This window comes from Odocoileus virginianus, chromosome 4 (genome assembly GCF_023699985.2).
Source record: "Odocoileus virginianus isolate 20LAN1187 ecotype Illinois chromosome 4, Ovbor_1.2, whole genome shotgun sequence".
NCBI lineage: Eukaryota > Metazoa > Chordata > Mammalia > Artiodactyla > Cervidae > Odocoileus > Odocoileus virginianus.
Genome location: NC_069677.1, coordinates 31,099,347 through 31,121,492, shown reverse-complemented (window position 1 = coordinate 31,121,492; position 22,146 = coordinate 31,099,347). Strand labels below are relative to the sequence as shown.

Below are 22,146 nucleotides of genomic sequence, written 5' to 3'. Positions count from 1 at the left end.
GGGCTGGCTTAGAGTTTTGGCTTTGCCACCACACTGTGTGCCACTGTGTGGCATAGAGGCTTGGGTCTCAAGTTTCTCTCTGTTTAAAAAAAGGATGACTTAACAGTTCAGTTAAAATGATCTCTAAGATTTTTTCCAGCCCAGAAACTCTCTGCCTCTATCTCAAATGAAAACATTGCTGGGGAGGTGGAGGAGGTACTGGGGTGGTGGGGACATTGTATAACCATGGATTTAGCTTAGATTTATGCTTTGGAGTTATTACTTCTGACAACAAATCATCACCCAGAAGTCCACTAATACATTGAAATGACTACTCTGTTTTGAAATTCTAAACTGTGATGCTGATCCGTTTACTTGAATGAACAGTGGTGATATAATCAGCTGCAAATATTTCTTTTCTATGCAAGACATCTGTCATGTTTGACTCCAAACTAACGGTGATCCATAAATGCGGAAAGTTGTGCCGTCAAACATTTTCATTTCTCTGTAGGCCTTGTCACTAATGAGAACTTTGAGTTGAAAGGGACTGGAAATCTAAGGAAAGTGTGGGACCAAAACCCCAACAAATGTAAAGCAACAACTGCTTAATTTGAAGTGACACTTTTCCGTGTTTGGCTTTTCCAGCACTACGAGTGGAGATGTTTGCCACTGGAAAGTCAAAATGCCTGCAAAAACAAATGCCCAGTCTTCAAATATCTGGTCTGTATCATTTATTTTTAATACTAAATGTGACACAGTGTAATGTTCTATCGATTAAATTAAACTGCATGGGTGAGGGAGATAGAATTTCAATCGAATTCTTAGATGAAAAATGAGCTGCTTGTCGCAGAGTTTTCCTGGCAATCGTCTACCATCCTGATAAATACTGGCTGGCTCCACTTAAACAGCTGAAGCCTTGCAGCCATCAAGCTATGTCTCTATGAGGGGCAACCCCCACACATGTACAGGGGGAAAATCTTGGGCCTTGAAAGAAGAGGGAAAGGATTTCTTGGCTAGTGGGGGCTTTAATAATTTTTTTTTTCTGCATGTGATTGACATCTTTTGGAAATTTTGTATGCTTTTTCGGTGAAGTCATTATGATATGCTGCACAGCTGCGATGTATGTTTAGAAGACGCATTTTACACTCAATTCTTCTACCACCAACTGCCTAGGAAAACAAGGAAGCCTAGTCATCTTGCCAACTCCTGTTTAAATAATGTTAATGTGTTTGGGGCTGCTTGTGTGGTAAGTTGTTGCAGTTGTATCTGACTCTTGGCGAACGTATGGACTGTAGCCCACCAGGCTCCTCTGTCCATGGGATTCTCCAGGCAAGAATACTGGAGTGAGTTGCCAGGCCCTCCTCCAGGATATCTTCCTGACCCAGGGATCGAATACGCATCTCTTACGTCTCCTGAATTGGCAGACAGGTTCTTTACCACTAGTGCCACCTGGGAAGCTGGTGTCATCCAAATATGATGCTGTAGGAAGGTGTTAACAAAATGTAACATCCTAAGAAGACATTTCTGGTGGGATAACAGCAGTTCAAAGGGGAATGATACTTGCTGTGTTAGTGTCACTTATTTTGTTCTTTGTCCCCACAAGGTGGGATAAGAATGATGTTTTGCACAGATCTAGATTTCTGCACAAGGAGGGTGGGGTAGGGTGAGAACATCCTTAGTGACTCTTAGCTCAGAAATTTTTCCTTTGTGGAAACTTAGGACAAAATGAATAAACTTCCTCTGGAATGTGATGATACCTGGGAGACAGAGACATAGTATGAGGTCATTTGGGGCCCAGTAGTTATGGTCAGTTGGATTAGAATTATAACCAGTGAGGTCATGGATTTTGGACCAATGCAGCTAGGGTGTGGTTCGCTAGAGAATACTGAAAGCCTACTACCCATCTTTTGGGATGTGGTCAAAGATGAAATACAGCCTGGAGAAATCAGACCAAGAGCATCATGGGAAGGGAGCACGGCCTGCAAAGCCAAGTGATAGTGTGTATCTCTGGGAGCAGAGCCCAGCACAGAGGTATGCATGCGTGACATAGAGGAGACAGAGGAGGCATGAATTTCCCTAGGAGGAAAGCAAGGAGGGCCCTGTCAGCTGTGTAAAGCAGTGCATGAAGTGCAAAAGCAAAGAGACAAAGATAGATTGAATATGCAAAAATATAAGCAGCAATAGCAATAGCAGTGATAGGAGCAACTAGAGCAGTGAGCTCTGTGCATTGGAAACTGAGCTTAGATAAATTCAGGAGTAAACCATGATAAACTTGGACTCCAAAGAAAGGATGATGCAAAGAGAAACACAGAATAGATTATGATATAGTTATATAGAGAATACCAGGCAGTCATTTAAAAGAAGATGTAGTTGATAAACAAAATGAAAAGACAATCTGTGGACTGGGAGAAAATATTTGGAAACGATGTGACCAACATGGGCTTAATTTCCAAAATATAAAAACAGTGCATACAACTCAATATAAAGAAAAACCCAAGCAAAAAATGGACAGAACACATTAACAGATGTTTCTCCAAAGAAGGTATACAGATGGCCAACAGACACATGAAAAGATGCTAAACATCACTAATTATTAGAGAAATGCAAATGAAAACTGCAGTGAGGTGTTGCCTCATACCAGTCAGAAGGCCATCATCAAAAAGTCTATGAATAATCAATGCCGGAGAGGGTGTGGAAGAAAAAGGAACCCTCCGACATTGCTGGTGGGAATGTAAATTGGTGCGGCCACTGTGGAAACAGTATGGAGGTTCCTAAAAAGCTAAAAATAGCACTACCATATGATCGAGCAATCCCATTCCTGGGGGTGAATCCACAAAATGCTAATTTGAGAAGATACATGCACCCCCAATGTTCATTGAAGCACTGTTTACAATCGCCAAGACAGCCAAGCAACCTAAGTGCTCACTAACAGGTGAACAGATAAAGAAGTGGTGCATATCTACAATGAAATATTGCTTAGACATAAAAAAAGAATGAAATAATACCATTTGTAGCAACATGATAGAGATTATCACACTAAGTGAAGGAAGTCAGATAGAGAAAGACAAATATATGATATCACTTCTATGTTGTTGTTCAGTTGCTCAGTTGTGTCCAACTCTGCAACCACACGCACTATAGCACCCCAGGCTTCCCTGTCCTTCACCATCTCTTGGAGTTTGCTCAAGCTTGTGTCCATTGAGTTGGTGGTGCCATCCGACCATCTCATCCTCTGTCATCCCCTTCTCCTCCTGCCCTCAGTCTTATCCAGCATCAGGGTCTTTTCTAATGAGTCAGCTCTTCATATAAGGTGGCCAAAGTATTGGAGCTTCAGCTTCAGCATCAATACTTCCAGTGAATATTTAGGATTGATTTCTTTTAGGATTGACTGGTTTGATCTCCTTGCTGTCCCAGGGACTCTCAAGAGTCTTCTCCAACACCAGAGTTCAAAAGCTTCATTCTTAGGTGCTCAGCCTTCTTTATGGTCCAACTTTCACAACTATATATGACTACTGGAAAAACCATAGCTTTGACTGTACAAACCTTTGTTGGCAAAGTAATGTCTCTGCTTTTTAATAGGCTGTCTAGGTTGGTCACAGCTTTTCTTTCAAGGAGTTAAGTACCTTTTAATTTCATGGCTGCAGTCATCATCTGCAGTGATTGTGGAGCCCAAGAAAATAAATCACTTATATGTGGGATCTTAAAAAATGATACAAATGAACTCATTTACAAAACAGAAGTAGATTCACAGACACAGAATACAAATTTATGATTACCAAAGAGGAGCTGTGGTGCTGGAACGGACTCTTGAGAGTCCCTTGGACTTCAAGGAGATCAAACCAGTCAGTCCTAAAGGAAATCATGCCTGAATATTCATTGGAAGGATTGATGCTGAAGCTGAAGCTCCAATACTCTGGCCACCTGATGTGAAGAGCCGACTCACTGGAAAAGACCCTGATGCTGAGAAAGATTGAGGGCAGGAGGAGAAGGGGGTGACAGAGGATGAGATGGCTGGATAGCATCACTGACTCAATGGACATAAGTTTGAGCAAGCTCCAAGAGATGGTGAAGGACAGGGAAGCCTGACATACTGCTGTTCATGGGATTGCAGAGTCGGACACAACTGAATGACTGAACAACAATGAACACCACCACCAACAAAGGGGAAGGTGGGAGGGGGAGGAATAAATTAGAAGCCTGGGATTAGCAGATATACACTACTATATATTGAATAGATAAACAATGAGGACCTACAGGGAACTATATTCAATATTTTGTAATAACCTATAATAGAAAATAATTGAAAATTAATTGATATTGAGATATATATAATGTATATATATATAACTGAATCGCTTTGCTATACTCCTGAAATTAACAAAAATTATAAATCAACTATTATTTCAATTACAAAATCAAGATAACAGCAAAAAAATGTTTGTTTTCATATAAATGTCAGACATTTCAGTTGAAAATGTGTTACAGATGGTATACTATGATCAATTTGTAAAAATATGTATGTATATAAGTTTCTGTAAATGTGTTGTATGAATACATGTGTGATTATGCATCTATGCACATTATGTTTTTCTATGTGTATATATTTTTAATATAAGGAATATTTTTGAAGTTTCCACAAACCTACCAATAGTGATTTCCTCTAGGAAACAGATCATAAAAGGTCAAGCTGGGGCTGGAGAAAGGATAGGAAGGAATAAGAAAATGTTGCTTTTAACTTTTTCTTATATCATTTGCATTTTTTTTTAACCATGAGCATGTAATGATAACAATAATAATGATATTGATAATGGCAACAATAAATTACAAAGAGCTAGAACCTAAGTTGAAACTGTTTCTTATCTAGTCAAAGGAAGCTAGAATTTAACAATCACTTGGTGACACATAATTCATCCAGCAGGTGCTGCTCATTAGAAAGTGCTAGAGAGTGGGTTAAATTATGTTTTGAGGGTACTCGGAAATGGTATTCAGTGTTCTCATCTCTCAGTAAATTTTTTTTTTTAATTTCCAAAGTCCTAACCAGACCTCACATGCCACAATTATGAATACTTTGGCAGAGCTGACCCTGGTCAACTTTGTTGTATTGATGTGTGCGTCCAGAGAGGGCCTTGTTGATCCTGTCTGTGGTGTTTGGAGTCACACAGATTCCAGCCACACAACTGGTGCCTGAACCAGGGCTGGCCCTCCAGTCGAGTCAGTATTATATAGGAAAGCGGGGGTGCTACCAGCTCGGCAGATCTCTGAAACGGGATGTGAACACAATGGAACACTTGGCTGACCTCTTGTCCTTTCGACGCAGGAATATCTCACTCAGTATATGAGTGGATTTGTGTCTCCACTTCAAGTGTGCAAGAACATGAACCACTTTCATAGCTTCTTAGGCAGGAAGGAGGGAGACAGTTCTTAAAAGCTATTCCTCAATGCCTTCCTCTTGTGATTAGAAGGGAGGAGGCTGGCTGGGGCTGGGGGTGGATAACAATTTTCAGCGTCTGGCTGGGCTGCCAGCCCAAAAATCTTTCTTTTTTTTTTTTCCTTCTCCTGCACCATATGGATACAGGAAAAATATAAAGAATGTGTTCCCTGCCCTTGAGGAATTTATAATCTGGTTGGGGGGCAGCCAAGCCGCTGCTGGGTAGCCTTGGATCAACTGCACCATGAGCTGGTGTGAGGCTTGTGCTGTCCCAGCAGGCCCCAGCTGTTCCCTTTCTGGGGGTCCAGCCCTGAGCCAGGCCACAGGTCAGTGGGCCGCAGGGGGAGGCACTATCGCATTTCTCTTGTTTTGTAACATTGGTTTTGGCCACAGTTACAGAAATTTCTCAAACTAAAGGCTTCTGGTGAACTCTCTCTGGTTCAAGTTAGCAAGCTACATCATTAATAAATGGTTGTAGAACCCTGTTTTTCTTGAGAGATGTAAACATACAAACAAATACACACATACATGCATGCACAGACTAGTGATTATAAAACCGATCTTTTTGGTGGTCATAGCATCTTAAAATTGGAAAAGATTGTAGAAATCACCAGACAAGCCCTGTCATTTTAGCTTTGCAATAATGAAGCAAAGGCACGTGTTTTACCCATGGTGGACATTTAATAAATAGATGGTATTTTCTAGTTTCTGAAGCAGTATTCTTTCCCATGGTAGAAGTTGGAAACGCCTGGTAATGTGGACTCAATTCGTGTTTTGTTGCTGTTGTTCAGTCACTAAGTTGTGTCTGCCTCTTTGTGATCCCATGGACTGTGGCATGCCAGGCTCCTTTGTCCTCCACTATCTCCCAGACTTTGCTCAGATTCATGTCCATTAAGTCAGTGATTCTATCTAACCGTTTTATCTCTGCCACCCCCTTCTCCTTTTGCCTTTCATCTTTCCCAGCATCAGAGTCTTTTCCAGTGAGTCAGATCTTTGCATCTTGTGGCCAAAGTATTATAGTTTCAGCTTCAGCATCAGTCCTTCCAGTGAATATTCAGGGTTGATTTCCTTTAGGATTGACTGGTTTGATCTCCTTGCTGCCCAAGGGACTCTCAAGAGTCTTCTCTAGCACAATTCAAGACCATCAGTTTCATCAGTTCTTCGGCACATGGCCTTGTTTATTGGAAAAACCATAGCTTTGACTATATAGACCTTTGTCAGCAAAGTGATGTCTCTGCTTTTTTAATATGCTGTCTAGGATTGTCATAGCTTTTCTGCTAAGGAGCAAAGATAGTTTAATTTTGTGACTGCAGACACTGTCCACAGTGATTTTGGAGCCTGAGAAAATAAAATCTGTTGCTGTTTCCACTTTTCCCTCTTCTATTTGCCACGAAGTGATGGGACCAGGTGCCATGATCTTAGTTTTTTTAATGTGTTTTAAGCCAGCCTTTTCACTCTCCTCTTTCACCTCCACTAAGAAGCTCTTTAGTTCCTCTTCACTTTCTGCCATTAGGGTGGTATCATCTGCATATCTGAGGTTGTTGATATTTCTTCCTGCATTGTTGATTCCAGCTTGTGATTCATTTAGCCAGGCATTTCGCATGATGTACTCTGCGTGTAAGTTAGATAAGCATGGTGACAATATACAGCCTTGACATACTTCTTTCCCAATTTTGAACCAGTCTGTTGTTCCATGTCCAGTTATAATTGTTGCTTCTTGACCTACATACAGATTTCTGAGGAGACAGGTAAGGTGGTGGTCTGGTATTCCCATCTCTTTAAGAATTTTACACACAATCAAAGGCTTTAGTGTAGTCAATGAAGTAGACGTTTCTCTGGAATTTCCTTGCTTTCTTGTATGATCCAATGGATATTGGGAATTTGATCTCTGGTTCCTCTGCCTTTTCTAAACCCAGCTTGTACATTTGGAAGTTCTTGGTTCATGTATGGCTGAAGCCTAGCTTGAAGATAGCATCACCTTGCTAGCATGTGAAAGGAGTGCAACTGTATGGTAGTTTGAGCATTCTTACGCATTGTGCTTCTTTGGGATTGGAATGAAAACTGACCTTTTCCATGTTTGTGTTAGTTCAGTGTATTTCAAATGAGAAGAGATGAATTTCCAAGTGATATCTTCATTTTTACTTATGTGACTACTTATTGTTAACATGGGCAGCTGGCAAATGAAAAGTTAATCTCCTTTGTGTTTTTATCTCTGTCAGGCAGGAGAACAGAGATAAGATGGGCTGAGCCAGAGTTGGGGAAGGACAAGGGCCTGGATCTAGAAATTAGACAACCATTCAGAACAAATTAGGGACTGACATAGGCTTGTAAGTTGGAGAGAGGCAGGTAACAGTAAGTGGATGGGGAAGAGGGTAAGCACTAGGAACCATGAGGTCTGACAGAGACAGCAGGGAGCAGGGATCTGATGTGAAGACAGCCAGCAAGACTCCAGTTCAAAAAGGAACTATGCCCAAGACAGGGAGTCAGCCATGGGGAACCAGGCAAGTCGCCAGCTCCTAAAGTAGTTGCTGACATCGGGGCTTAGTTATGGAGGTGAAGGGGCATAGAGGCCTTCCTACATCAACTGTAAGACTGACTTGATAAGGACTTTAGAAACCATCAGCCTAAGAGTCTCTCATTTCCTCTAGTCCCTTAAAAGATTCTGGTATAATGTTTAAGTCAGCAGGGATTCCAGGCTAGGGCAGAGGGGATAATGCTCAGAGTTTGGAAATGGATGAATTAGTATCACCTGACAATTCAATACAGAAGAAACGAGAGAAGAACAGGTCCAAGGTCAGTAAGATTTGACTTTGCAGCCTAATTCGTCTCTACATTAAAGTTTCTTTAAAAAATGTCACTAATTTGAATGGCTGTTGGTCAATGTACAGACAGTGGAACAAACTTTGGAGGTCGGTAAGATTGTAGTAAGTGCTTTAAAAAGTGTCAATCAGAGTGCTTAACTTGGTGGGGGGATTGGTGAAGGCATCTAAAAGAAGAGCAGATTCTCAATAGGGACCCAAAGGACTTGTTTGGAGTTGGGGAGAGTGGTGTAGAGACAGGGGAAGAGATAAGGATGCAAGAATTTTAATGAGAAGGTTGAGTGGAGAGTATAAAAGTGAGGAGAGTAAGCCTTAAAACTTGGCTCAGAAGGAAAGAAAAAAATAAGATAGGGAGGTAGTTTGAGGACCTATTTTCCTTCAGACTTTCGACATAATGAATACTCTACATCAGGTCAAAAAGCTTATTTCTCCTGCTGGGTTGGTCAGTGGGTTTGTAACCCCTTCTTGGGGAATTACATCATTGAATTACTCAGTGAAGGGGGAAGGGCTTATGCTTTCTCAGGCTGTTTTCAAATCCTTGAAAGCCCTGAGATTTGGCCTTTGCTTCTTTCTATCTTGGGCTTCCCTTGTGGCTCAGCTGGTAAAGAATTCGCCTGCAATGCAGGAGACCTGGGTTTGATCCCTGGGTTGGGAAGATCCTGTGGAGAAGGGAAAGGCTACCCACTCCAGAATTCTGGCCTGGAGAATTCCATGGACTCTATCTATAGTCCATGGGGTTGCGAAGAGTCGGACATGACCGAGAGACTTTTACTTTCTTTCTATCTAACACTTCTTCATCACTGAAGAATACATATGATAGGTGACGGAGAACTGGTTGCTAAATATGCAGAAAATAATTTTTTTTTTCATCCTTGAATTAGAAAAAAGAAAAAAAAAAAAACTAAAATGAAGGATCTAGGAGGGGTTTAGAAAGAGAGTTTCTACCCACCCCCCATTACTTTGGGGTTTATAGAGTCTGTGAGTGGTTCATTGTCACTGAATGCTCTTTGCAAAAAGGGTTGAGTTGGTGAAGGATATTTCAAGGAGAGATGGGTAAAGAAAAGTCAGCAAATGCCTGAAAGTAGATCTCAGCACGTCCATGTCTAGGAGGGTCATGAAACTATATCAGAACACAAACATGTTGTATTTGGTTCTTCACACTTTCAGCTATTAGTACTCACATACAGATTGTATTGTGTGATGCAGCCAGATGATAGAGAGAGGCCAATTGGCCCTGGAAAATCAATTATCTGAGGAAGGTGACAGCAAGAGTTTTCCATGTCATGGAGCTTAGTGGTAAAGAACCCTGCACCTTTTTATTTTTTAAACTACATTGACAAATATCCCCTCAAATAAATGAACATTCCCCTCTCTGACTCATCTGATGGGAACAATCAGTTCACAGACCAGTATGTGGGCTAATCCACATGGCCAAAAATTACAGGGAATATCTTATTGCCCCATAAGTTAACAAGTGATGGGGAGAAGGAAGGCATTCCATCTATCCCCCTATCCTGCCTTTTAAACACCATTTACCCTACATTCTTGGTGTTAGGGTAATCATAAAAGTGAAAGTGTTACTTACTCAGTCGTGTCCGACTCTTTGCGACCCCATGGACTGTAGCCCACCAGGCTCCTCTGTCTATGAGGTTCTCCAGGCAAGAATACTGGAGTGGGTAGCCATTCCCTTCTCCAGGGGATCTTCCTGACCCAGGGAATGAAACCAGGTCTCCTGCATTCCAGGCAGATTCTTTATCGTTTGAGATATCTGAGAAGTTGGGTAATCATAAATGTGCTAAATATGCACTGAAATAGTAGTAAATAGAGAATAGGGGGAAGGGGGCTAGGAAGAGGAAAGGATTGGGGAGATATTTCATTATTCAACATATTTTGCCTAAAGGTCACAAAATAAGTCAAAGCAGAACATTTTCCATCACAGAGGCAATTATTGGACACCTTGTATGTATGCTCAGTTGCTAAGTTCTGTCGGGCTCTTTGTGACCCCGTGGACTGTAGACCACCAGGCTCCTCTGTCCGTGAGATTCTTCAGGCAAAAATACTGGAATGGGTTGCCATTTCCTCCTTCTAGGGGATCTTCCTGACTCGCGGATCGAACCCAAGTCTCCTATGTCCCCTGCATTGGCAGGCAGATTTTTTTTTTTATCACTGAGCCACTTGGGGAGCCACTTGGACATTTTACGTTCAATAAAAAATTTTTAAAAAATACAATTTTGAACACATTTGCACAGGGGTAAATGTTAAAATGATGAATTATTTATTCATATCTGTTCCTTTTATGAAGAGCATTTGTAACCCATTAGATAAAGATTATTTCTCTATATCATAAGCAGTTCACCAGGTAAAGACAGTAAGTCTTATCCAACTTGGATCAGGGAAGAAAATAATGTTTATACAAGGCATTTAGTTTATGAAAATATAAATCTTTTGCTTTGCAGCTCTTATTAACCATTATTGTCCAACAAAACAAATCAATTGGCTTTAGCTGTAGGTGGCTTGTTTACCAAATGCCTGTTCTTCTGACAAACGTAATTTCAAATGAGGATTAGAAATAATTGCCCTGAAATCCATGTAATTCGGCTTTGCTCCTGGTAAAGGTTATTGTATAATTAGCTGATTCATGATACACTGTAAGTATGATATCAGAAAATAAAACCCTTTGGAAATAAATGACAGATGATGTACAAATAGATAGCCTAGCATTGTAAACAGTAGGGGGAATTCATTAAGTGTCTGCTAAAAGCATTTGATTTAATTTTGCCTATCTTTTATGAGATTTTTTTAAAATGTATAAACCAAAATGACAAATGATAATTATCTTGAAGGCATGTGGCATGATAAATCCAAAAATAAATGATGTATTTTCTTATTTTTTTAGAGAATCTTTTTGGCTTATTTTGTTGTATTACAAAAATATATGATTTTTTTTTACCCATTGATTATTTCCTGGGCGGTACCATAATTAAGGTCTCAAGAATTAAATAGACTGGCACAATCATCAAATGACAATGAGCTATCCATGGTGTTGGGACATCAATCTAATAACATAAAAACTATTGGTTTTGAAAATCTTGCTCTCTTCGAGTGTAATTACCATTTCCACTTGTATAAAACGGAGGTTAATTTATGATGGGTTTATTTCTAGCCAATCTTGCTAATGTTCCAGGACTTTTCATATTCTGTATCATTTGATATGTATTGTCATAAAGCTTTTATATTTTTCAAACACTTCAGCAGTTTTATGCATTGAGTTTGTTATTAAATGTCATCGTGTCACTTTATGGGATCCTATTTAAAGAAAGTTTGTAGCTAAGGAAAGAAATGAGAAACATTTATAATTTGACCCCAACTAAACTCAAGGGCAATATGGGACTTGGTAAAGAGAATTTATAAATATCTCAGGTACTCTTCATAAAAATAAAGCCAAAATACAAGAAAACAAAAAGAAAACCAAAGATGAAAACAAACCAAATAGAAATTTTACTTGGTAATCACTTAATACCAGATACTGGGTTTTATGAGTATGAAATTCTAGACAAAGTATCATGTTCTGGAACAGCCCTTCCTGTATTTCACAGTCATTTAAAGGCTAGCTTGAATATTCCTTTCTCTACCCCTGAGGCAGAATTAAGGACATTCATGCCCATATCAGAATATGTTCATATTTTTTCTCACATGGTCATTTGGTTAGTTTTATATTTGACTGATACCCACTCAGACTGGAATTCATAAAGAACAAAGACTTTGCTTTACCCATCCATGTTTTTCCAGCGTCTAAGACCTGGTACATGGGAAGAGCTCAGTCATTTTTGAAATAGCAGTTTTTGCAACTTCAGGTCTTATGCAATGATGACACTGTTCTTAATACCATGAGAAAGGAAAGGTTTAATTGGATCATTCCCTCCCAATAACTGCCTAAATGGTTTAGTGACAGTATGGCTGTGTGTATTAGCAGAAATGGAGCAGAGATTTGTCATTAATTTAGTGTGTTATAAATAATGCAAGACAAGGAATTTATACAATACAGATATGTGAAGCCGTTTCCATTTAAGACTTTCCAGGATCAAAGAGATTTTGTGCAAAATTAATTATTATCTATTATTATCATTATTTTTACTGGAAATCCCCATCTCCCCAATTGTTTCAGTTACCTTTTTTTCAAATCAGTTGTAGTTGATGTCTTCCCTGAGAAAAGGCAAGTTGAACTCTTTTTCACTGGCCTCAGGACCAGCTGTGTAAGCAGTCACTATTGTGGTATATACTCTGAGAAATATCAAAATACTCTTGTCTCAAAATATTTCCTGGGATTCATCCCTTTGTGATGACATGCTCCTCTTTGAGGATAGAAATGGAGAGGTTTGGGATATTTTTTCTACTGGTCTTCAGAATTGGTTCCCCAGCACTTGTTTGGCTCTTGTTGCTAGGTGTGGCCCCTTCTGGCAGAAGATTTAATCCTGATCTGAGAGCACCCATCTGACCCTGGAGCCTCTCTGTTCATCTGATTTTCACTTTACACTTCTAAGAAGGAGGGCCTCTTGTTTCCGCTCAGCCACTATCACCTCTCACCTGGGGTGGGAGTGCACCCTCTAGTTCCTCCCAGGGCCCTATCTTCCTATTATCTCCCCCTTGGTTTGCCTCACTCTTTAAGTTACATTCTGGGCTCCTACAGGCATGTGGGTTAGCACTCTGCACTGTGTCTCTGACTCGTAAATCTGTTCTTTAGGACAGTCATGCTTTCCATATGATGATTGCTGCCATTCATAAAATAATATTTAGACCCCAGCTGGTCATACTGAAAGTGAGATAATCAACTGTTGTGCTCATAGATGAGCTTCACAGGAAGAGTATATCCTTTTATTGTTTTCTTTTATTGAAGTAACAGTTAACATAAAGATGAGGCTACAGTTGGCAACTGTACATAAAGATTATGCGGTTTCCGCACTCAGTTGGGTGAAGCCAAAACCGCAGATAGAAATAAACACAAGTTGTGAGAAGATGGAACTTCATCCAGTGCTTGGGGAGAGTTTCTGGGGAAATTGTGTCAGTACCCTGGACCTTCTTTAGGTAGCTTTAATTCCCCCAGCCCTATTCGTGAGCCGGAGAGCATCTTGAGTGGATGCCCAGCATCTCCTTTTCCTCCTCTTCCCCAGCAAAGAAGATACAGAGAAGAATTAGGCGGCGCACATTTGCTGGTTTCTTTTTCTTTTTAAAGTCTCATTGCTATCCTAAGAAGTACACTTCCTGTCTTTGCAATACACAAATCACTTTGCTCTCTTTTAGGAATGGCCTATTATTAGAAAAAAAAATTACAGGTCAGTATTCTACTTTTATTTAAGTTGTAATAGTCACTCTTGGTATTTAAGAAGAATAGTTAAAGAAAACAGTTTTAAATGGGCATACAGGTTAAAGAGATAGATGGTTTAGCAATGAAAATGGACAAAATGATTTAACACTTTGAAGAATCACATTCTGATCTCATTCTTATGCATGTCATCAGTAAATTGTTTGAGATGCATTCTGTTTATGACTGATTTGTTCACAAAGAACACTAGAGCCTTGAAATTGTTTTTGGTTTGTTTCTTTGCAGTTGAACCAGAGGGGATGAACTCAGGGAACAGAAAGACAGTTCAGGTGTGGTTCTGTCATGTCCTTTGCACTGCCTTGTTCTTGCATGTGGTGTTTATAAATTATGAGGAAGGTAATATTTAGACTGATCCTTGGAAGACGGATCAGCATGTCCTTGGAAAAGTTCACTTCTAAAGAACTTTGTAAGTTGGCCAAAGAAAAGGTTACTGGACTTTAGGTATCTTGGAGATGAGGAAGTGGCCTCTGTGGTCAACAGCAAGAGCACGATTTTGATGGGTGAGGCTGGTGAATGCTGTCTGGCTTCCAGAAAGTCTGGACAGAAGAGGGCAGATTCTTTGAGAGAAGAGAGAATGAAGACAGTCTTTCTGTTTTTCCTGCCTTCACTGCTAATGGAAATTGGGTGTTTATTGGGGAGCCCATGTGTCATGTTTATGTACAGTGATAATGGTAGAGAAGAATTAGTGGCGTCAGTAGTAGGGAGTCTTGGGCCTAGGGAAGTACTCCAGACAGTACCAAATGCCTTTTGGTAAACCATGACATTGCCACAAAAGTGTTGTGCCATAGAGCCTTGTGAATCCTCAGCTATGTCAATATTTTTTTTATGGTTAATTTCACAGTTTTTAAAATTAAAAATTTTTCTTGTTGCAAGAACAAGTTTTTATTCTTTGAATTATACATGTGAAAGTACAGAAAAAGAAGACTAAAAACACTTATAATCCCACTCAGAAGAGTTAAGCACTTTGGAGTTAATATATATTTCCCTGCTTGAAGATGCCTTTGTAACGTTCCTCATTTAATAATATACCTTGGACATAATTCCTATGGATCCTTGCTCACCTGAGTTATATCTGAATGCTCTATAGTTTTTTGTTTGCTTGTTTGTTTTTCTTTTTTCTTCTGCAGAATTCAGAAAATGTGGTAAACACTCTTAGATGAGGGTAGGTGGACCCATGGCCAGGGCAGAAAGTTGGAATAGAGGACCACTGAGGTATGAAATGTTACTTTGGTGTTAATTTTAAGATGAAGATCTTGTTTTTAGCTATCCTTTCCAAAAACACTGAGTAAAAAGAAAAATAAAACAAAAGTACCTAGTTCACAATGGGGAAATTTCGTTTTTTTATTTGGAATAAGTGGTTATTTGGAAACTTCGAGGGATATGGTTAGAGTATTCAGTGGTTGCACATACAGACAAAATGTTAGGATGATTAACTAAACATTTACTTTTCTTCTTCAGTTGAGGCACCATTTCCACCCAATGTTATTTGTATCAATGTTAGAATTTTCTACTGCTTCTAGATGAAGTGAGAAGGGAGGATTTGTAGGGGAAGGGGAAGCTCTACCTCTGGGTTTGCAATCTATGCTTTCTCCATCTCACTGGCCACTTCTTTTGTTCCTTTCACACAGACCACTTGTCAACCTCCAGTCCTTGAGTTTCTCTACAGGTGAATCTGACCTTGAACTAATTTCCAAACTGATGCAAAGCTCAAATTGTGTTCCTCTCTTGATAGTTTTACGCTGGAGAGGTTTACACTGCTCACAGAAGAACATCCCATTTTGTACTCTGACATTCAAGGGCTTCCAAAGCCCATCTCTTACTGGTCTTTTCCAAATTCATTCATTCCTTCTACATGTTCATGAGCACCTGTTCTAAGTACTGGAGACAGACAGTGAGCATGACTTGGTTTTATTTCTTACCATTTGTCTAAGGCCCTCAGAGACTCATGCTCTAGGCTGCTGCTCTCTGGGCCTTATCATCTGCCATTTTCTCTGCTCTGTTTTCAAACTCTCAGTTAAAATCCCTTAGAATACACCTTAAACTCCACCTCCTTCGTGAAGCTGTCTGTGATACTTCTAGCCAGGATTATTCTTGCCTTCTCCTGAGCTGCCTTAAATGCCAGTGTCTTCTCTTTGGTAATGGACTACACTTGACCTTGTATTATAGTCTTTTCTAAATACTTATCATCTATCCTGTTAATCAGTAAACTCTTTGAGAGCAAAAATTACCTTTCATTTATCTTTCTTTTTTCTCTTCCTAGAGGATAGTAAAGCACAGTGATTAAGAGTTGGGGCATTATGGTCAGATAAATCTGGACCTAAATCTGGGCTCTACCAACTTATCAGCTGCATTACCTTAGGCAGGTTACTCATTCACCTCAGTTTCCTCATCTGTAAAATGGGAATACTAGTTGCTCAGAAATTTGCTTGTAAGAATTAAGTAAGATAATTTATGTACAGTGATGAACACTGTTCCTGACACAAAAGTTCTTGGTAAACTTTGCATCATTGTCCCTCAGTACATATTTGCTAAGTGACTAAATTAGCAATTGATCTCTTAAGTAGCTCAGAATCAGTACCTGCTGTGTACATGAACATTTCTGTATTCATCTTTGTTTATAAAGTATTGTTTGAAAAGTTGAATTATCTGAAATCTTGTTTCTTCATTTTTACCTTCCATAAATAGACTGTCCAACTTTATTCTTTCTCACATATTCCCCCTGTGTTTGGATAGTAATAGTAAAACGAATGCTAAGTGGTGACTGTAAAATGAATATAAGCAGCCAACATCTCTGTAGAATTTTTTAAAAGATCATCTGATAGCAGTGCTTTTGCCTACATTTCCCCTGGGAAAAGAACTCAGCCTGAAGAGTGACAAGGCTCTTTTTGGAAGCCCCAGAGACATCACAGCTCTGACAGAAATAGATGCAAGTCTCATGGTGCAACCTAATTTCACCATGAAGCAGAGCAAAGACACCTTCTTCCAATTTGTTCTCTTTCGAAAGGCAAGACAGCCATGTTACAAACATTCAACAAGTTTTACCAATGGGGAAAAAGTCTGGCTCTGTGTCCCATGAATACAGGAGAAGACCATGGTGTTGAAATGATGACAGCGTGAGTTTCTGCATTAAGTTAGTAGAGATGACGATGTGCCTAAAACCTGGATGAGGTGTCAGAGTGGGAACAGGTTGGATGATGATGTAATTCAGGTTCGTTGTTTAAAATGAGAGGAGGTTAAGGGACCAACATCACATGCTGCCAGCAAAGGGCAGTACAGTGTGGTTGTTGAGGTCACACAGCTGGAAGCCAGACTGTTGGGGCAGGAGAGCCCTCCATCCGTCAGCTGTGGACCCCTGGGTAGTGACTTACCCTCTCTGTGTCCTGGTTTCCTTCCATGTAAAAGAGGAGTAATAGTACTTACTTCATACGTGTGGGATGAGGATGGAAGCACTTAATGTATGCAAAGCATTTAGAACTTAGGCTGCCCCACTGTGATTATTCAATATGTATTAGATGTTGTTGGCGGTAGAAGATGGAGAAGGGCCCAGTGCTGTTCCCTCTGAAGCAGGAGATAGGTTACCCCTCGGACACAGAGAATTGCTATTTGGCGATTATGTGGCAGTGAGGGGCTAAGGTGGGGGTGGGTGGGAGGGATGGGCTGGGGATGGTCCTTTAAATGAGTGGAGAGCTATGCTCATGCCACACTTTGAAGACTGGGGGAGATTTCCTCCATTAAAAACGTTCTAGTGTGATAGTCCCTGAAATCCTACCTTTGAACAACTTTTTTGGTCCAATCGTGGTCTCTTCTTGGCAGTTGTCATTTACAGTGAAGACCCTTGGTCATGGGGTTAAGGATGACCTCAAATTATTGACATATTAACACAAAACTTAAACTAGTTTATTCAAGGCTTTGAAAATTTGAGACCTCTGAGGGAGGTGCTGGATGCTAGAAGAGTACAAAAAAGGAGGGGTCTAGGTCAGTATCAACCACCTTCTTAATTTTTTTTCCTGGACTTGCAGGACTGAGAGGGGCAAGGGTAGGGCATGACAGACCTCCTGGGTGCTGGGCTTGGCCTTTCTTACTCTGAGAGAGGCGGCTTAGAGTGGCCCCCCAGACTCAAGCCCTGACCACCACCATGCTACTGAGACCGTGATAATGACTCCTGATGCCGGATGCCTGGAACTCCAGAGATTTGTAAACGTAGAAGAAACTGCCTTGACATTGAGGGGAATGTATAGTTCTGCCCTTACAACTTGCTTGCTACCAGTATGTTATATGTGAATAAATTCATATAGTTGCTTTATGGTGCACAAAATGGTATTTTAGCTGCCACAATGGATTAGAAACTGAGAATCTTCTTATTCATTCTTATAGTACATTTTAAAATTGCTAAGTCAATGCATATTCTAAATTAAGACTAGAAAGAAAAGAATCTTTGGGTGAAATTCTCTATGTCAGACTCGATCAAGAATTGAAATTGTATAGAGAGATTTGGGAACATCTGGTAATGTGTTATTAATAAGCTAGCAGAAATGAATCAACAGTTTTAACTGAGAAACATTAATTTGCATAAAACACTAAATAAGACTGCATAATATACATTTTTCATCATATACAATAATTGTGCAATCCAGACATTTAAAAACATACCAACCAAGCAGGAAATTTATACATTGTTGAAAGCTAGATTAAATTTATAAATGAAGAGAAAAATCTGTTTTTTTAAGCTTTATGTTTATTATATTTTGCAAATAAATTACAATATTAACTGTGGTACAGAAACAGCAGAAATAAATCAATTCTACATCCTCTTGAAGTGAAGCAATTGTTCCTTTCTGCTAATAAATAGAACATGAAGGCATAGTTGATAACATACATCAGACCTCTATTCAGACTTACACTGAAACACAAAGTCTAAGTTTTATAATCTGAGTTAGATATTTTGTAAGGAGTCTGCATATCATTTGGTGTGCATTCTAAAGCAGTGTTGAGTTGCAGGAGGAGGAAGACTGGACACGCACTGGAGGGGTCAGCTGAGTGGCCGTGGAGTGGGCTGCTCACTTCACAACATCCTAACCATATGCGTGGTTAGGAGCCGCACAGAACAGCCAGCTGGGCTTGTCTCTTCCCAGCTCTGTGTTCAGTGCAGATGCCCATTGGTAGCTTGGGGTTGGCTGTGATGGAAGGATTTATACCAAGGGAAATGACATCATGCTATGAATGAGGGCTTGTATTCGTGAAGAGATAATTGTGAAACATTTTTAAAAGATTTATTTATTTATTATTTATTTATTTTCGGCTGCACCAAGTCTTCATTGCTGCACTCAGGCTTTCTCTAATTGCAATGAGTGGGGGCTACTATCTAGTTGTGGTGTGAGGGCTTCTTATTGTGATGGCTTCTCTTGTAGAGCACGGGCTTGAGATGCGTGGGCTGCAGTAGTTAGGGCACATGGGTTTCATTGCTCCATGTCACGTGGGATCTTCTAAAACCAGGGATTGAACCCATATCCCCTGCAGGCGATTTCTTAACCACTGTACCACCAGGGAAGTCCCTAACTGTGAAACATTTTTAAAAAATCTGTTCTGTGTGACCCTTAGCAAGTGGCTAAGCCTCTTTGGTCTTTTGTTTCTTTATCTCTAAGATGGAAGAATGTCATATTTCAACCTTGTGTGATTTTGATGTGATCTAAATGAGATAGTTTATACAATTTCTTAATATCTGCCACATGGTTCTTAATAAGTGTTAGTGTGTGATTATATTTGGGACCACCAATGTTTTATGTCATCTAGTGGGAAAATTAACCTGGCAAGTTCTTTTTTTGGTGAATGAGGATGAATCACAGGAGTTAAATGTTTATTGAATATTTGCTATATACCAGGCACTATTCTAAGCACATCCTATATATGATATCATTAAATCTCCACCCCAAGTCAATGAGAGAGGAACTCATTTTATCCCCATTTCACAAATGATGAGAGTGAGGTTTAGCAAGGAACTTACTCAAGATGTAAACGGTAAGTGGTAAATCTGGGATATGAACCCTGGTAGTTTAGCTCTGGATTGCGTGCTCTTAAGACTATAATCTTATGCTGCTAGTAAAGTCTCATAGGACATTAGAAAAAGACAGGACCTTAGTTCAACCTGGTCCAAGGCATTGTGTTTACAGATAAGGGGAAGAGACAGATAGACTTGCCCAAGGACAGAAACAAGCTTTCGTGTTTCCTGATTCCAGTTCAGCCCTCTTCTTATTTAAAAAGGAGATAGCACGACAGTTGGGGCTTCCCAGCTGTCACAGTGGTAAAGAGTCCCCCTGCCTACACAAGAGACACAAGAGACATGGGTTCAATATCTGGGTGGGGAAGATCCCCTGGATTAGGAAATGGAAACTTGCTCCAGTATTCTTACCTGAAAAATTACATAGATAGAGAAGCCTGGTGGACTACAAGTCAGTCGGGTTGCAAAGAATCAGACACGGCTGAGTGACTGAGCGCACAGCACAAGACACGGTTGTTGGTCAGTCGCTCAGTCGTGTCCGACTCTTTGCCACCCCATGGACTGTAGCCCACCAGGCTCCTCCGTCCATGGGATTTCCCAGGCAAGAATACTGGAGTGGGTTGCCATTTCCTTCTCCAGGGGATCTTTCTGACCCAGGGATTGAACCCACATATCCTGCTTGGCAGGCAGATTCTTTACCACTAAGCCACCTGGGAAACCCAACAAGATAGTGCCTACACTCAAATATAAGTGGGAAAAGCATGTATGGTGGACAGGAATCTGAAAAAACAAGGAATATGTGAAAAAATATCTGGTATTTTGTGGTCTGTCTCATTCTATGCATGCTAAGTCACTTCAGTCATGCCCGACTCTTTGAGACCTATGGACTGTAGCCTACCAGTTTCCTCTGTCCATGGGATTCTCCAGGCAAGAATACTGGAGTGGGTTGCTATGCCCTCTTCCAGGGGATCTTCCCCATGCAGGGATTGAACCTGCATGTCTTAGGTCTCCTGCATTGACTGGTGGGTTCTAAGTGCCACCCATCTAAGGGTTAATTTTCCTTCCCTGGGCTAGACAATGTGTCTTTTAACAGCTCCAATGAAATGGGGTTGTCACTGTAGCAAGAGTCAGAAGCTGGTTAAAGGGCTTCATAGAAACTTAAAGATGTTTCAGAGGAATCAGTGGAAATACTCAGACCTTATGTAGGAAGAAAATGCATTGCTTTTCAATCCCTTTGGCTTGCAGGAGGAAAACTTCTCAGTGTCAAGCATCCTCCCCTGCCAACCCTCATTCCTTCTGATACTGGAGCTGCTTGTTTATGTTGGCCTTAGTGTGTGTGTAGTGGGGGATGGGGTGTGGGTAGGTGGATGGACGGCCTGTTTTCAGGGCCAAGAAAGCAGATGTGATGCCTTGATGGCAAAACTTTTATTATAGTCTGACATGGAGATGAATCTTATTAATCCTTACTAGGCAATTGTCCCAGCCCAGGTAATCTTATTAGATGTCAAACCATGGGCAGGCCTGCTCTTCAATGTGCTATGGGAAGGAAGCTTCCTAAACTAAGACATAGTCATTCTTACTAGTGCACAATCTGTAGCTATGTCAGTAGAACAAAATCCAGTAAACTTTTGGTATAACTTGCTCAGGGAAATAAGTGGTAATTATGTTCTATTTTTATAGGTGGGGAAAATGTTGTATGATGATTGCAGATATCACATGACACTTTGTATAGAAGTTTGGATTGGGTCAGGCTGAGGAATCTTAGGCAGGGGAGAGTCTAGAGGCAGAGGGCAGGATGAGGTGAATGCAAAGAGACCTAGTTCTGTGAGGGCAGCTAAGATCATTATCTTAGTTTCTAGAAGCAGAGCCTGAGACAGGGATTCTTGTGTACATGATTTATTGAAGTGGTACTCTCCATCTAAGAAGGATATACTTAGCTGGAGTCTAGCTTCATGGGGACCTGTGATGAGCTGTGGGTAATAAATTGCACCCCAGAGATGGCTGCCCCTCAAAGCAAGGGGCCAGTCTTTTGTGCCCCAGGTAGTCAGTCATTGGCCATTGGCGTAACTTCCATAACTTCCAAGGGAGGCAGCTCCATTTGGTTAGGGCAGTTCTCTGAGGGGATTTCCCTCATGGTTCAGTGGTAAAGAATCCACCTGCCAATGCAGGAGATGCAGGTTCGATCCCTGACTTGGGAAGATCCCCTGGTGTAGGAAATGGAAACCCACTCCAGTATTCTTGCCTGGGAGACCCCATGGACAGAGGAACCTGGCAAGCTACAGTCCATGGAGTTGCAAAGAGTGGAACATGACTGAGCAACCTAACAATGACAAGTTCTCTGAGATGGGCAAGCCGTGCATCTTTTGTATCTAATGGTCACTAAGCCAGGGCTGGATGTATCACCTGGTGCAAGTATTACAGGCACACAGCCAGAAATACCCAGATGTGTAGTTTTGGGACTTTGCGTCCAGTCAAAATTGTGCTGGGGAAAAGGGTTTTGAGGTCCCCACTGGAAATCCTAAGCAGTGGAACAGACAGGTTTCAG

At 40.6% G+C, this 22,146-nt stretch overlaps 1 long non-coding RNA gene across 1 annotated transcript in view; it reads left to right on the top strand.

Annotated features, from left to right (window-relative positions):
* Positions 1–22,146, top strand: part of LOC110142972 (uncharacterized) — a 484,405-nt gene that overhangs the window by 40,867 nt on the left and 421,392 nt on the right. The window contains exon 3 of the long non-coding RNA XR_011487293.1: positions 625–699. This is a non-coding gene — a long non-coding RNA (uncharacterized lncRNA). The remainder of the gene's footprint in view (positions 1–624; positions 700–22,146) is intronic.